Raw genomic sequence first — 17,504 nt, forward strand, 5'->3', positions numbered from 1 at the left:
ACTAATATGTCTTATAGACTAAAAGGGATTGAAAATGGAAGCCAGATTACATGGAGAAACAAAGGTCTCCTAAGAGAAAACACATCATGAGTGAAGCTCAAAGTTGGTGTTGCCAGGCAAAGTTAAGCCCCCCATTCTGAGGATGGAGGTCCAGGAACAGAGGACCAGTGTATGAAGGCTGCAAACTCAGTGCTGACTGGGTCTCACGGCCATGGGACTGCCACCACTAACAACCTACACACTGAAAGGGAAGGTATATCCTTGCTGGACAGAAAGAAATTTTACTTCCAAAGGCCAAAAGTGGAGGCAGCTAGAAACTATACTATGTGGCCCCCGAGATAGTGTGGAACAGGTCCATCATTCCTATACCAAATTTTAGGGACCTGGAGGCAGGCTAGGGAAAATGAAAGTCCAGCTGGAGCAGAGAGAAGCAGAGGCAGACCGTGGGGCTGCAATTCCAATTCTCCTCACCTCTTTTGGAAGTGCCTACAGAGATCCCACACAGATGAGCATGAAAAGGCATTGCTCTTCTTGGCAGGTGAAGTCTTTGGACCCATTGTGCCCCGGAACAAATAACTAAAATGCTCTCACCTAGGACCCATTAGCTGTGGGATCTAGTGTAATGGCAGAGAGTAATATCTCAGTACAAAACTAGGGACCATGTAGACTAAGGGGAAAAACATGAGATGTTTTCCTGACAAATACTTTTCTGGTGAAGAAATAAACTATTTTTCAACAAAAAAAATTCAAATATAACCAAATGAGCTCGTTGGTTCCAATTTTTTATTTAAATTCTGGTTAGTTAACATATAGGGTAGTATTGGTTTCAGGAGTAGAATTTAGTGATTCATCACTTACATACAACACCCAGGACTCATCACAAGTGCCTTCCTTAACAACCATCACCCACCAAATAAGGTCTTTTATTTATTTTTTTTTTAAGATTTTACTGATTTATTTGACAGAGAGAGACACACAGCAAGAGAGAGAACACAAGCAGGGAGAGTGGGAGAGGGAGAAGCAGGCTTCCCGCTGAGCAGGGAGCCCGATGCGGGGCTCGATCCCAGGACCCTGGGATCATGACCTGAGCCGAAGGCAGACACTTAACCGACTGAGCCACCCAGGCGCCCCTAAATAAGGTCTTTTATTGGCAGGATGAGACATTTAAGAAGGAAAATAAACGGGGGCTTACACCTGGGCGTCAGATAAACCCACCGATTAGAGATCCCTTTCCATTGAAAAGTAGCATTAAAAGTGCAAATTACACTAGAGCAAAATCTATTCACACTGCAGTATACATTTAAAATATCCAAATTAATAGATTGAGGGAGAAGAGTCTGGAGTGTTAGTTCTGGAGAAAGGAGTTCATTGTTTGAAAAATTGGCAGCATTGAGAACTAAAGGGAAAGGTCATGAGGTTCCAGTTGACAGAACAGGAGGCAAAATGGTGCTTGAAGAAAGGTGAACAAAGGCCTTTGGGAGGGTTTCTAAGACAAACTTACAGTCCCCATAAACAACTGCCCAGATTTCTAGCACAAACTACTTGTATGCTATGAAAGGTCATTTTAATGTAGCAATTGACTTTCTGCTAATGATAACCCGATAAGCTGGTTGTTAATGATAAGGATTAGAGCAAGAATCACATTACACATAAAAATATGTACAAATAAATCAATAAACAATTTTAACACATGTATTTAAGGTCCCATTATTTTTATATTGTGCCTTTTCCCTGCAAAAACTAGTATCATTTTTGCCTTGTCTTTTCGGTATCTGTTACATAAAGTCCAATTGAGTTGAAAGAAATTGTACTATATAGCTATTAGTGAAAGTATTAATTCCCTTTGAATAAGGTATTTGTCCTTTTTTTAAAGGAAAACAAAAGATACTGAGATATAGATATAGAAATCCCTAACTCGAGAAATTAAACCAATTTTTTTGGTTCATTAGTGTTCCTTTTTTGTCAGCTTTCAGTATCTTTACACCTTCTGAAATGCTCAATTCTATTCATGTACACTCTATTGTTCTCCTTGTTTCAACTACTGGCAAAATCACAAAACAGAAGACAAAGGAAGTCATAATATTCTATCAGTTCAAATCGAAGGACCACGCATTTAGGAAGGATTCAAGCCTGCTTTTGCAAAATGATCCTGAAACACAAAAACATGATGAATATATCAAAAATATTTCTCACATACTGCCTGCCATAAAAAGATTGTTTGAACTAAACATCATTATTGCACTGTTGTCAACATGTTAGAATATAGAGATAAGCCACACACATGCCTAAGCTCTATCATGATCCACAAATTACTGTTATTTTTGCTATTGCTGGTTTGTTTTTAACATTTAATATTTTCCAGAGCACACTAACCCAGACCTTGGATTCTATTTCTGTCAGTTTATTTTTCTTCAAATTATGAGACAAATTCTGAGCAATCCTTTGAACCTCTTGAATGTTTTAAAGTGTATTACTGATGAATGATATCATCTAGGTCGGAGGCTGTCATTGACATGGTGTTTTGTCATATAAATGTAAGCAAGGCTAAGGAAAGGTTGCTGTGATTTAAAGGGCTTATTGTGATTGAAAGACTTGCTTTGTTTCATATAACAAGGTATCGTTTTTTTAATCATTTAGAATTGACCTATCTGGTTGGTAGATCATAAAAATTTAGAGATTATAAAGGATCTCAAAACTACCTCATTGAAACCCTTTCTTCTTTCTATGAGGAATCAGTGGCCCAAAGTTTAAATGGCTTGCCCAATATCACTCAACTAAAACAAGGGGCTGGGGGACCTAGAATCCACCTTTCTGCTCCACTGCTGAGTCCCTCCTAGTATGCCTGACATTTCATCTTGTGGCCAGCTATGCTTATTAGAAAATTTACTATAAGAAGATCTTAAGAAAAGCAAAACATTTAACTGATGCTGGCCCTAACTCTAGTTCCAATAAAATACATTAATTGGCTTTGGGAATCATCTATGATTTTGCTTACTGGTTATCATCCCACTTCTATAGAGTTGGTATATTTTAAAACTTCACTAACATCTAAGTGAACATGAATCGAAGGATTCAGACTGTAGACTTTCCAAATGTGTCAGAAAAAAAATGTGCAAATTAGAGGATCCAGGCATAAGGTGTATACCGGTTATGTTGTTGACAGTTACATGGTCAGATCGCTGTGTTCCAGCTCGCAAATCAAGTGTTTCAGTGTGCCATAAGATAGCAGGAAAATGTGATTCTATGATTTGTCATCCATCTGGAAGTTTTATCTGATAGAAACAAAAAAATTAAGTCCTGAGAAAATAATTAATATACATTTTTTTCCTACAAAGCTTGTTGTGCTAAGGTCTGCTCCAAACCAGAATACCTGAAAATCCAGGACTGAGTCTCCACGGACAGAACCAAAAAAGGAATAGTAATTTGATTGCTATGGATAACCAAATTTAAGCATTTTGACTGAAACAAAGTTAAGTATGCAGGGTAAATTATTTGGATGTTGTTTAACCAAGTGATAGAAGCAGAAATTAATAGTAAAAGAAGAAATATTTCATTCAAAATAAAAATGAATACTGGAATTAAAAAAAAAAAAATCCTGAGGGGCACCTGGGTGGCTCAGTTGGTTAAGCATCTGCCTTCGGCTCAGGTCATGATCCCAGGATCCTGGGATTGAGCCCCACATCGGGCTCCCTGCTCAGCGGGAGGCCTGCTTCTTCTCCCTCTCCCTCTGCCTGCTGCTCTGCCTACTTAAGTGTGCTCTCTCTCTATCTCTCTGTCGAATGAATAAACAAAATCTTTAAAAAAAAAATCCTGAATATAAGGACCGTGAGCTTCATAATTCTAAGGATGAAGAGGAAGAAAGATGCATTATTATAAACTTCTCTCCAGATATTAGATACAAAGAGATAAAAAGCTATTCGATAACTATTGGGCAACCGCTATGTCCAGGACACTGTTGTAGGCACAGCGAAGGATTTTAGCAAAAATAAAACAGACAAGATCCCTGTTCTCAGGAAAGCTAGCATTCTATTAAAGGAAGGCAGTGGATAAAAACGAAGAGATTCAATGAATGATGTTCCTATTCTTTTGTTGTTTTCCAAGTGTCAGGTTTCCACTTCTAAATCAAAAGAGTTTGAAGCAAGTAAAGAGGAAAAAAAATCTACATCTCTTTTCATATTTGATTTCTTTTTCTGCCAGAAAATTATCCAGTGATTGTCTATAAAATTTTGATTTCATCTCCTTAAATATGAATACCTATTTAGGCACATTAAATGTTTTTCATATGAATGAATCAATTTTATAGTTAATTAAACAAACACGGATTGAGTATCTGCTACTTGCCAGACACTTGCACGGGGACTAGGAATATACATTTCAAGGACTCTTACAGGGTAAAGACAAGCAAAGACAATTATCTTGACGTCCTGGAAGTGTCAATACTCTTGTCCTCAGAAAATGTAGATAATAATAATGCTTAATTTTTAGCAACACTATTTCTAATAATTCCATTTCCACCACCATTTTTAATCACATGTCCATACTGTCTGGCCCTTGTAACTTTTCATGATATGTGTTATGTTATCTTTCCTGTTTTATAGATGAGAAACCAGGTGGGTACAGGTTAAATATTTTCCAAGGCTGCACAGGTGATAAATATATAATGAGATAAATTTATCATCCAGGAATATTTCTTTAGTTTTGGACCATTTCTTATTCCAAGGCCTGCACTCCTTCTACCAAACCCCCCAGAGTCCTGTTTATCTACCACTCCCTACTATTTCCAAGCATTTAGGCACTTCTTTATATTTGTTCAAAAGTTCAAGTAAATTGTAGAGAGTGATTTGTTTAGAGAGTGCGTTTATGGCACTGCCCCCACAAAACATGGTAATGGAGACCCCAAAATGACTTGCCTCTCTGTGAAATGATGTGCCCTATTGTGTAGGAGTGTGCTTTACTCCTAAGATATGAGATGCATGCAAATCATTTCCATGTTGTAGGCAGGCTTCTGAGCAATATGTAAATAAGTGAGAGAAAAAATATCCACATTAATAAACAGCCCTTTGGATATATGAAACCCATCTGCAACATTAGGTAAAGAGTTTGTATACTGTGTAGTCAGACGGGATGTCCATATTGCATTCCTCAGTGTCTGTAAGGGAAAACAGAATGATGGTTCAGGTAGGGCGGTGCCATATGGCTGAATCCATGAAAATATCACAGAGTTATTTTTTTTCAGCAACTGTGATCAGTCCATGTAAGCAAGGATCAAGTCTCTGCAAATAGAATTATGACACTCCAAGTTTCATCCTGTTTCCAAGGTCTCTTTCTCACACATCCTGCTGAGATTAACCTATAATATTTCTCTGCACGTGGATTGAGTTCTCCTAAAATAGGGGATGGCGACCAAAGGGAAATTGCAAGTAGAAGAGACACAAGCAACAGAAATGGCCCAAAGTGAGAATCACAGATTGACAATACAACATGTGCCAGTGAGCCCATGGCTGACATTATCAAGTAAGATGACTCAGAGGGAGAAAAAAAAAATCCACCAAGGGAACTGTTAACTCACACCAAACAGGAAATGACTGATTGAAGACAGAACAGAAATGCAAAGCCAAGACCCAAATCAAGTCAGAGATCTTTAGCTGTGCCCTTGTGGGACAGGACCATAACATATAATTGCACCTGTACTTGCCTGATATTATGGCCACTCTCTTGGAGAAGTGGGAATGATAGCGAGAGAATAACAAGCATGCTGTCATTTCTTTTTCCCTTAATTTCTCGACTTATTATTTTTGTATTCCTTTCCTAATGAGATTAGGGGTTCAATTTTGTTGTAATAGCCACAAAATAAGAATTGAAGGATGACAGAATACAAACAGAGTTAGTCAAATTTACCTGTGACATTGGCAGGGTGTTCACCTCACCCTCTCTTATAAGCCTAAAACTCTAGATAAAATAGACTGCTTCTTTTGCTGCTATTACCACCTGCTTTGGAAAAGATGACTTTTGATGTCTTTAATAATATTGTTGCAAATTACACCATGCAACCTAAGAAACTCAACAACTTTTGGCTAGGGTCTGCCCGGGCTCACATCAGAATTCCGACCACTTTGTCCCACAAGTGAACTCTACTTTTATTTGACACATGAAGCCTATGCATGCTTGCTCTCAACACCCAACTCTGGATGTAATGCTCAAATGTATTTTAATCAATATTCGGTTTGATACCTCAAGCTAACTTACCTTCTGCTGACAAGGCCACAGAGAGGCAATAAAGAGGCCTACAACTCCTGAGACCCCAGGCAACGATAGCAGACAGTTGCATATGAACGTTCTCTTCAGAACATTAGCGCAGTCAGCTAGGTTTCTCTCGCAGCCCCGCCTGCTTTGCCCGTCATCCCAAACACAAGCTCCACCCGGTCACTCATCTCTCCTGTACTCCCACTTCCTTATCGCTTGCTTCTTCCTGCTCCCCGAGTCGGCTGCCAAATGAACTCCCTCTGCCTCTTTGCCCTTACACAAATTTGGCTCTCCCCCTGAGAACTGGCTCTATCTTGCATGTCTGGAGTTGGAGAAGTGGAATGGAGGGATTAATTACTCCTCCCATTTCAGGTTTTCTCTTTCAGACCATTATGTTCCTCCCTCATATCAAATCTTTCCCCCTTTCAGGAATTTGCCTTCTAGGATGTCATGTTTTACTCCCCCTTGCTGTTGTCCCTCACATTATCTTTATTTCATTCCACTTCATTCCCTGTCACTTCTCTACATGTTTCAAACACTTCGGAACCTGGCTTTTTGTCTTCTCCATCCCAAGTTCAACCTTTGTTCTAAGAAGCTCCAATTTCCATACGAAATCCCTGTCTCACGGTGAGTTTTGGCTTCCTCAGTTTAGTGGGTTTCACTTCTTCATCAAGCATCTCCCACAAAAAACTGTTTCATCCCCCAAAATGTCCTACCTTTAAACTATTAAAATCCATGACCTTCTTTGACCACACCTGCCACCTGTCCAAGCTCATTTATATTGTCTTATTCCGCAATTCGTTGACATCCTTCAGCTTCCAGTCCCACAGCCTTCCGTGTTCTCCCAGTCCTCAACTCCTTCCTATCACTGAGTAATGATCGAGAAAATGTTACTTATTTGCCCAGTTCTTTTTTTTCCACTAGAAATTTATGGTCTGGAACTTATATTGCACTTTTAACACTTCCTGGCATTTCTTCTCCATAGTTCACTTTTCTCCTCAGCTGCTCTTTCAAAACTTTACTCTCCTTCATTGCAAACTCATTCTTTTTCAGAATTACCTAGTGACCTGATCTCTTTTCTCATGAAAGTTAAGCAAAAAGGTCGATAAAGAGAAAATTGTTGGACTTTCTACCTTTCTTACGGGTCTTTATGTTCCCTAATTGATGTGGAAGGCAATCCAAAGTTCCCACGTACCAAGTGGAATGTGAAGATTGGCTGAGAGAACCAGCAGGGGTTCGGGGGTCAAACAGCCAGGATAAGGGGACACAGAGTCGGTTAATGGTCCAACCAGAAACCTGAGGACATGGCTGCATCACAGAGAAATCAGTTGAGCCAAAGATCCAAGCAGTGTTCCAATAAAACCACAGACTAGTTATCACTGAAGAAACACTGAACACCATTTGTGTCAAGGGAGGCAGCTTGATTAGTCACATCTGGAGAAAATGCCAGTGCAGAGCCAGCTCAGAGCCAGAATAGGAGGCCCCCCCTTCCTGAGTCTGGTGGCAGTTGCAAAATGTACCTGGAACTTGGAACTGACTCTGGAGACAATATGATGAGAGAAAACCAGAGCAGAAAATTTAAACCTCCACATGGCTAAATTTTTAACCTGCATTAACCAAGTGTAAGGTTAGTTTATTGAACTGACTGAACCTGAAACTGACTCGGCGGCATTTTCCATTATCCAGTGGAAATGGGGGCTTACAATAGAGATGATGTTGAATCATGAGAACATAAAGTTATACACATGAATATGGTATGCCAAGGTAATAAAAAATTCGTATAACCACCAGTGTCAAAATGCACAAATCCCACTTGAAGAAATTGTCCCTGAGAAGATATTCAGTCAACCATACAGAAAGAGATATACGCCCTGGGTCGTTCATCACAGCATCGTTCATAATAAGAAAAGCCAAGGTATCTAGCAATGAAAGACTAGTTATTTATTTAGCCATAATTAATATACATAATAGTATGCAATGCAGTAATTTAAAATAATGATGTAGATCTCTATTTGTGTGCCTAGAAACATGTCACCACGTAATACTGAGTGAAAGGGAGGAAATGGCATCTTCTCCCCATATAGGAAGTATTAAATTTTCATTCTTCCTGAAATACACAAATACATAATAACCACTTGGCCCTCATCCGGGGCTCATTTTCCTATTATGGCCAAAGATATGCTTCTCAGCATCCTTGCTAACAGTGTCTTTGTGACACTTCATCAGGCAATCCCTCATCTCTTCACATTTAGCAACCGCAGGAATTTTGTCCTGTCAGAAAGAGAGTGAGGGGTGAGGAGACCAGATGGTCTGAGGGGACAGTGTTCAGCCCTGATGACGGCCTTACCCATAATTGTCGGATTCAAGATCTGGCTCTTTTAGCCTACCTCTTAACTGGGACGCTCCCCTAAGTTCCTCTCGTGGATATTTTTCCTTTCCATTTTAAATACTCTACTTGACTGGTCTTAGTCACAACATGCCTTAGGTAGACATACCCAAAAAGAGGCCATGAGATGAGAATTTATTTGTGTGCAAGCAATTTCCAGGGAGGTTAGTCAGGGAGTAAGGAAATAAAGTGGGGATTGGGAACAAAGCAAGCACAGGTACAGTTTGGGGAAGAGTCCCAAAAGGCAAATTATACCTCACAGTTTGCCCCAACTGGAGGCAACAGAGTTGGGCTTTTGTACACCTCTACCCCTTAATCAATGGCGAAGGTCTACCATGGGCACTGAAATAACCAGACAACCCCTGCTCTCTGAGCCTGCAGACAAAGCAGCCACAGTACCTCCCTCCATGGGTTCAGGCCACTAGATACAAAACCATAAGGAAGCTGGTGTAGGGATGCTGGCTAGAAGACAGAAATTGCAAAAGCGACCCCAGGGCATCTGTGCCCACTATAACACCCACAGCTTCAACCAGCATGACAAATTCCAAATCTGTATCACTACCACACACCTAGCCCCTGAACTCCAGACCCAAATACCTGTCTATTGGACCTTTTCCTTGTCAACCAGGCTCCCCAAATACACGTTCTCCAAAATGGGGCTCACATCCTTATCCTCATGTATTGCTTTTCTCAGTGAAAGTCACTTTCATACCCCCGTGAACCAGTCCAGAAATTCAATTCACTTTGCAGACACCTCATCCTTAATTCACCAAGTCCCCCTGATTTTATCTATTCAGTACACCTCTGATCTATCCCTGACTCCCATGCCTTAGTTCCAGCTTAGTCCTTTCCCAAATGTTTCCTTGTTTCTTCAATGTGCCCCCAATAAGACAACTTCCATCACACTACCTACCTTGGATTACCACTCTCCTATTTAAATCTTACCATAACACTCCTCCTCTGTTTAAAATCTTTCAGTGGCTTCTCATTTTGCAGCTTAAAAAACTAAATACTTCGCATTTCAAATTATGTCCATCCTGTTATAACTCCTACTTTTCCAGCACCATCTACCACTCTTAAAATCCTAAACTCAAGACACATTTAACAATTTATAGTTTCATAAAATTGTCTTGCTCTCTTACTCTTAAGGCAATCAACAAGTATACCTTTCATCTTTCCATACCTGATGCCCACCTTAGATCTTCTGAAGGCTTCCTTGGCATTCCCTTTCTAGCAGGCTGATTAATTTCCTCTGTTGTCCCCCACTGCAGCCTATGCATAGCGTCAGGGTAGTATCTGTTTATGCCTAGACTGTTAGATGACTGGATCTTAAAGGACAGAGATAATCACTTAATCCTGGGCCTGCCTTGCACATCACCTGATGTTCAAACTCTTGTCCTTTTGTCTATCTTCGACCACTTATCTACGACCAGGCAATAGATGGTTGTGTTTGGTACCGGTGATACAAAGATGAGTAAGGCTGGGTCTCTGCATGCGGTCTAATAGGGAAGATGCTCATATATGAGATGATTCAAATATAACCCTATGATGAGTTCTCAGTTAGCGGGCTCCACTGGGTGCTGTGAGTTTCCAAGAGAAACATTTCACCTAACCTAGGGGCTTAGGGAAGGCCTTCTACAGAAAATGATGCCTGAGCAGAATTTCAAAGGAGGAATAAAGGTTAGCCAGGGAAAGGAATGTGATTCCTCCAGATGTTTCTATTCAGCTTAAAGTCGGCATATTATCAACCAAATGTGCCTTGTCCTTAAATGTCACCAACGAAACAACCAGCCAACATAGAAAAGGACAGTAAAATGATAGGCCTTCCACACCAAAAGTCTATATGATTTTGTCACTTTGCTGCATTGTTTCTGAGTCTTGGTGAGTTCAACACCAAGAGGGCCTATGCATATATTTAATAGACTCTCCTTAATGTAAGAATTATCTGGAATGAACTTTATTCCCACTCATTCTAGATTGTACTGGGATTAAGCAAATTGCAGGCAAACTTTATATAGCTGGTTTTTCATTGCCTTTTTAAAGGTATCACCAGAGTCCAAAATGTTTGCAAGGGTTTTTTTTTTTTAAACATTATTGCAATAGGGTAAATTTTTATTATTATATATGGAAGCTAATCATTTCAGAGTAAACAACAGATGTTTGCACCCTTATTACTGTTTGGTACTGACATCGGTATTAAAAGATAATATGAAAACATGTCACAAACGTGAATGATGAATTCAAATGTCAGGAACAGAGGAAAAGAAGTGTTTAAAATAGAAAATGTAAGGGTCTTGGATGAGAAGTAAAACTATGAGCACCTTCTTCAAGCAATGTGAAATACTACCTTTCCACAGAATAATAATAACCTGGAAAATTCCAAGGCACATTTCCCTTCAAAGAGTTATCATAACTGAAGTATAGGTGATCAAAATTCTCACTTCATCTATTAAGTAATAGCACCTGGCAAAAAATTCAGTTGTGTCAAAAATAATAAACTTATCAGGTATTATGTATATAGATAAATAAATAGACCAATTGCTAGATAGATGCTTTCATGTTGTACACTGTATTTTCTGGACATTATATGACATGTTTCTAGAAACCCAAGGTCATATATTTCGATATTGATTGATCTGTCTTACATGCAGTTGCAAATTATATTGTTGACTTAAATTATTACCACCATTCAGTGTTTTCTGACAGACTCTGATTGTGCTAAGCCATGAGCTTGCCAAAATGGGTTAGTTTTCATCCAGTAAAGACTTATTAATCTTTTTTTTTCATGTGGCTAAAAAAATATTGGTGCATTTCATGAAACCAAACATTCTAGGTCTTTTTTTCTCATCATTAACTAAAAGTCATCAAGCCTGAGGAAATGAGACATCAGAGGCTTTACCTCTAGAGAACAGGTTCTGTCTCCTCTGACAGGAAGGTAGGCTCCACATAACAGGGCATCTTCTCTGTCTTGTTGAGTGCTTCATCCTGAGTGCCTATGATAAGGCTCAGAACCTAGGAAGATGTCCAATATATATTAATGAATGTTAAATGAATGAATGAGTAACACAACAGTAACAGCATTCAGAGTTTTTAGTTTTCCATTAAAACAATATCACCTTCAGTACAGTTTTGAAACTTTTAAGACATTGAAAGTATATTAGAAATCATTTATAACGATAATGAAATTTAGAAATAATAACAGTGTTAATGAAGAGGCTAGAAAAGTAAGTTGAGTTCACATTCGTTTTTGCTCTCCACGTGGAGGTAAATGGGCATTGACTACAGCCCCCTGTTGACCACAATGGAAGGCCAGGGAGGCCGTTGGCCCATTTTGTCCTCCACAGCCATTGGCTATTCATCTAGAGTTCTCTAAAGTAGGCCGTGAAAAGCAAGAATTGCTTATTTCCCTAGAGAATTAGTAAAGATGAAATGACTTACCTTTACAGTGTAAAGACATTGTTACTGCTAGAGGGAGGGTTGTGACTCTTACCTAGGAAAATAAGGTCGGGATTTAGGGCTTGGCTTCTCATCCATGTGCTTCTGTGTTTCTTCACAGATTCGGGACTTTACTCTTCACCTGAAAATACCCATTCTTGATCACAACAGAAACCACAATAAAAGAAAGTGACTGAATCCTTCCGATTCCGTCTCTAGCGTAGTTCCAATGATATGGGCTCTGGAAGTAGAGCATCGGGTATGAATCTTAACGTGAACTCTCAGAAGCTAGGTGACCTTGGGTAGCTTCCATAACTTTGTTGTGCCTCTTTGTTATCTATGAAAACAGAAACGGTAATAATTCCCACTTCGTTGGTTGCTGTGAGAATAGTCGGTGATCAATCAGCAGGCAAGGAGTATTTGTGCTACAGCAGCAGCAGAATAGACTATGACAGTCTATTCTGTGACTATGACAGTCACAAAGGGTGAGAGCCTCAGGTAGGGAAGAACGAACCTCCCTCCCTCCACATCTCTCACACTGGCTGACCTAGAAACAGGATGTTAAACTGAGACTATTAAAATAAGTAAGGACCTTTTTCACTTGCAGGAAGTAAAGGGGAAAGAAGCCAAAATGTATTATTTCCCTACTTACATCATGTACTTACCATACTGTTCTTCAAGTAATCTTCACAATAAATCTCAAGGTCACTATCATTTTCCTATTTTCACATTCAAGAATATGAGGCTGAGAGAGATCAAGCCACTTGCTGAGCTCCTGGTCCTGGTAAGGGGTGAATCTAGGACTCAAACTCAGGACCATATTGTCTGAATAATGCGCAGTGCTGCTCATAGTCCTGGACCTCTGGTGTAGGGCCCTGTCCCCCCACATCCCGTCCCAGCTACTAGACTAAAACTAACACACTCCTGGCAACTATGAGAACAAGCAGTGTGGCCCCACCGCTCCTCTGTTCACAGCTCCAAAAGTCGTTTGCCTAACAAGAGCCTCCGCAGAGCAAGGGCCGAGTCTCCTCCACCAGCTGACCTCTTGGGGGAAGGTAATAATTTCCTAAACCAGCGCTTCTCAAAAGCTAACGTGTCCTGGAGTCCCTTGTGAAGTACACATTCTAGTTGAAGAATGGTACGCAAGATTCTACATTTCTAACACCTCCCCATGATTCTGATGTTGCTGGCCCTGAAACTAGGTAGGCTCTTGGGTAGCGAGAACAGGCTATCTAATGCGTGAAGAACAGAAATCAGTTCCATTCAGTGCCTGTTTGTGATGGCATGCTTTGGTTTGATTTAATGTGTAAAAAAAAAAAAAAAAAAAGTTAAGTAGTAGGGATCCATGTCCTTCTCAAATAAGTTTACTTTCCTAAATCAACTGATTTATTTGAATGGTACAGAAGGGTCACTCACCAGTGAGGGAAAACAAACAAACAAACTGGGAACAGCTTGCAAAAATATGAGCATGAGGGAGAGGCATATTATGATGCATCAAGACCTAAGTATGGGCACCTATCTCCTCTAGCCCCTTCAAAACAAAATTCATTGGTTTACCATCATTATTACACCTCTTCCAGCTATCGGTATCTGGCTGAGACATCCTCACATAGGAAGCTGCACCACGAGCTGAGGTACAGGAAGCTACATGCAGATATGGAGGTAAAAAATAAATAAATAAATAAAATCCTCCTCTCTAGTCCCTAAATGCCTACATGAGAAAATAATCTAGACAAGTTAAAAAGAAACACACATGTTCTTCCCCACTCCTCCTTTTTCCTTAAAGGAGAGGGAATTTTCCCCTCTATTTCCTAGGAAGAGAAAGGTCCAAGAGGACCCAGGCAGCCTTCACATCTAAGTCTCAGGAAAGGGGGAGCAATTTCTCTGAAGATGCATCCAGGAGAAAGCTCAGCATTTTTCTCCTTCAGGTCTGCCTGACAACAGAGAGAATGTCTAGGTCCACCCTCCTGTGAGTCAAGAGATTCTAGTCCTGCTAGGGAGGCCTGCAGGTATGTGACACTGCCTGAGAGGGGTGGGAGGTTTATTTGCTGAGTGGTGTTTTGTGTGGTTCACCTGTTAGTCAGACCCTATTTTCCACCATTTACCAGTTAAAGCTAGCATTTTTGGCTTCATCCAGCTGCTTCGAATGCCTATCTTTTATTTATTTATTTACCTACTTACTTATTTATGATTGAACTATAATTAACATACAGGGTTATATTAGTTCCAGGTGTACAATCAAAGACCTAGCTTGTAATTGATTCTAAATTTAGGAGAAAGAGAAGTTACTATTTACTGGCCTCCTCTAAAATCCTAGACACAGCTAACTGGAATGGGGAAGGTTGGTAGAGAAGGGCTCAGTCTGATTTGGAATATTTAGAACATGTCAAATAAATGCTACTTTTACTACTGAATGACTCATTAGATGGGTTAATGAGTTGATCATTTTTTCCAAATAGCTTTGTGTGTAAGAGAAATTTTCCGATCCTTTTTCTGTAGACAACTTTGCTATGGAGAACCTAAGAGTGTTGGAGAAATAATGCTAGAATTAAAGTTTGGATTCTTGATAGTGCAGCTGACCTATTGCATGACCTCTGACAAAAGCTATGCAAATAGTGAAAACCAAAAGATATTGTTGATTGAATTATCATCCATCTGACTCAATTTTTCAATCCACATGTGTATAGGCTCTTGAGATTCTTGGAACAAAGAAGCTAAATGACTTCTATATATTCTATCCCAAATGCATTAATTGTACTGAGACTATGAATTGTATCTGTTAAATGTCTTACCACCTTTCCTTTGATAGAAAATACCCTTCTGTTGCATTTACTCTATTCATAATATATTCTGATATTCCTCTGCTCTTCTTTCCATTAATATTTCATTCAAATTACAAGGTGACATCATTGTTTACATACTGGTATTTAAACATCTTTCCTGGGGAATATTTTCCCTTTTTATTGTTTAAATAAGGTAGCAAGCAGATGAATTTAAATTTAAGCTGAAGATAAGTTTTATATACATGTTTTTATTCTATTGAACACCATATACAATTCAAACTAAATATAGCGCCCAAAATTCAAAATACAAAATGTAGGAGGAGGGAAAATATTTATTCTCCTTTAAGCCTACTTGAGCTTTTGCACAAAATCTAGTATTCATGACATTTCCCACCTAGAAAATACGGTGATTTTGACATTTAAAAATACACTTTTCCCCTCCAGAACCCACTTTTACAATAGCTTCTTGCAAAGCACCAGAGGCTCGAGGGACAGTCTTTAAGACAGCAATTTATTTCCTGATTTCTTTTTCAAAATTAAGATAAAATTGTGGAAATAAATGCTGGAAGCCTTCAAGTTGAAACTTACCCATTGAAAAATAACATACATGTCTCCATTGTCAAAATGTGTTTAAAAGGGAAGAGCTTAATGGTTTCTCATTTTAGCAACCCAGATGTTTGTTGTCAGCTGATCCTATTATTATTAATAGGACTCTAATTGATATTAATTCTTCAACAACTAGGTTAGCACTTTCTCACTGTTTAACTTCTTCTCTATCGTTGCCACATTTAACTGTTTTTTAAATTCCCTCCAGTCAAATTCTACATGACCTTGTCATCTGTAAAGATAGCAACTTTGTTTAGAAATACATTTTACCAAGCTTAAATGCTATCGAAGTCTCATCAGCCAGCGAAGAGCAAGCCACACTTCATTTTTCAGATAGCTCACATTGTTTTCCATAATGTAATGACTGGAACTTGGGATGTTTAAATGGTACTTCATGGTGCAGACGTGGTCTAAACTTCTTCGTGATTATACATATGCTTTTCTACAGTGCGCACTAATCTCCTCTGCCTTGGGTGTTTTAACAAAATGGCTGAAATTTTCAGCCATTATGGATGAGTTATTCAGCAAATCTGTAAAAGCAATTCCACTTGACAAGCCTATAGTACTACTTTAAGTGATTGAATCTCTTTGATTCCACAATGGCAAGGTCCTTATTATTCTTGCAGGAATTTTACAAGTTCTAAGAATATTTCCAAAATGCCACTAGCCACACTGCCAAAGAGAGACAGGCAATTCAGTCAGAACTATACTAATTTGATTTAGGGAACCCAGTTAAAGCAATGATTTCTTTTAGGAAAAATAAATAAAATAAAATAATAAAATAAAATAAAATAAAATAAAATAAAATAAATAAAACAACTTGTTATACTTTCTACCCATTTGCGCTAATCTTTTATTACACTGACTGTCTTAAAGTTCAGTCCATAACATGGCCTTATTCTCTTGCTTAAGTTTATTTTCTAGTAAATGAATGGAAGCCACAGAATTGGTGAGGTCATGAAACTTATTTATCTGAAACACTGAATTGTATACATCCCTTAAAGGCAAAGGGATGTTTTTTGCCCTGAGGGTATTAGTCATGGTCCATAGTTCGTGGGAAAAACGAAGGAAGTCTCAAAATTGTGTTCCTATTATTTCCATTTCTCTAAGACTTTGTTTGAATTCCAAAGTGAATTTTCTATTATCCCATTGTACATTGCATAGGAGGGTACCAACCAACAGCCTTTGGGGAGCAACACCTGCAGTTACATTCAAAGGCGTGACTTTTCCAAGCAGTTTGTGAGCTGGCCGGCATTGTCCCCAAAAGGATAAAGGCCTAGGTTCTTTACCTGACTGGCAGAAGCATTCCAGCACTACGAAAGGACTCTAAACATTGTTTTGTAAGTAATGAGTCCTGCTGGTTTCATCCTGCAAGACATTGAAATCCCACAGGGAAAATGTGGTTGGAAATAAAACAGAGGGCTGGGGCCTTTAATGAGTTTCCTATCCACAGATGCCATCAAGCTTTTATACTATTCATTTTATTTCTACAGCTTCAACAAAGATTCCCAGAGTTGTGGGCCATACTCTTAACACTGAAGTGCATAGAACTTGGCAGAAATCTACACTTCAGAGATAATAACATATCATTCCATGAAATAAAGGAAAAGGCATAATCAAAAAAAGAAGTTAAATATGGAAACCTGTTTTGACAACAAAGAAATACAGATGAAGCCAGACAGGAAAGGTGTTATGTATGCATGTTTTTTTCATGTTTCACATAAATTATGATATTGTAAGAACCTATCAAGTTTTCTGTTTTCTTTTTTCATATACTTTTAAGTCAGATAGATTATTTATATTGTTCTCCATCTTATATAAAAAAAATTTTCAGACTGGTGCTTTAAATTAACAGAACACTTGCAAAATCTATCAAAAACATACATGGCCCATTCCTCAATTGCATTTTATTAGCTATTATAGTTGGAGATTCCTCAAAGTCACTTGGATATCCAACAAAATGAAATTAGACTTTCTGAATTAAAAAAAAATAGGAAAAATGAAAAACAATTGTTACTTAGTAGAGGGAAATTACCAGTGGAAACAAATAT

The 17,504-nt window shown here is 38.8% G+C and overlaps 3 long non-coding RNA genes across 3 annotated transcripts in view; 2 read left to right on the plus strand and 1 right to left on the minus strand.

Moving 5' to 3' along the window:
- The window catches only part of LOC141373154 (uncharacterized), a 26,593-nt gene extending 14,371 nt beyond the window's left edge, over nt 1–12,222 (minus strand). The window contains exons 1-2 of the long non-coding RNA XR_012378857.1: nt 12,120–12,222; nt 11,529–11,641 (exon numbers count right to left, since the gene is read on the minus strand). This is a non-coding gene — a long non-coding RNA (uncharacterized lncRNA). The remainder of the gene's footprint in view (nt 1–11,528; nt 11,642–12,119) is intronic.
- The window catches only part of LOC141373153 (uncharacterized), a 22,116-nt gene extending 8,388 nt beyond the window's left edge, over nt 1–13,728 (plus strand). The window contains exons 2-4 of the long non-coding RNA XR_012378856.1: nt 12,186–12,323; nt 13,040–13,119; nt 13,645–13,728. This is a non-coding gene — a long non-coding RNA (uncharacterized lncRNA). The remainder of the gene's footprint in view (nt 1–12,185; nt 12,324–13,039; nt 13,120–13,644) is intronic.
- Nucleotides 13,729–13,992: 264 nt separating this feature from the next.
- LOC112821796 (uncharacterized) lies at nt 13,993–17,199 on the plus strand. The gene is made up of 3 exons (XR_003207550.2): nt 13,993–14,073; nt 16,618–16,793; nt 16,947–17,199. It is a non-coding gene; the product is annotated as an uncharacterized lncRNA (long non-coding RNA).
- The last annotated feature ends 305 nt before the right edge of the window (nt 17,200–17,504 follow it).

Source organism: Callorhinus ursinus, unplaced genomic scaffold (assembly GCF_003265705.2).
Source record: "Callorhinus ursinus isolate GAN/ISIS: 27379988/994484 unplaced genomic scaffold, GSC_fseal_2.0 scaffold8, whole genome shotgun sequence".
NCBI classification, from domain to species: Eukaryota; Metazoa; Chordata; class Mammalia; order Carnivora; family Otariidae; genus Callorhinus; species Callorhinus ursinus.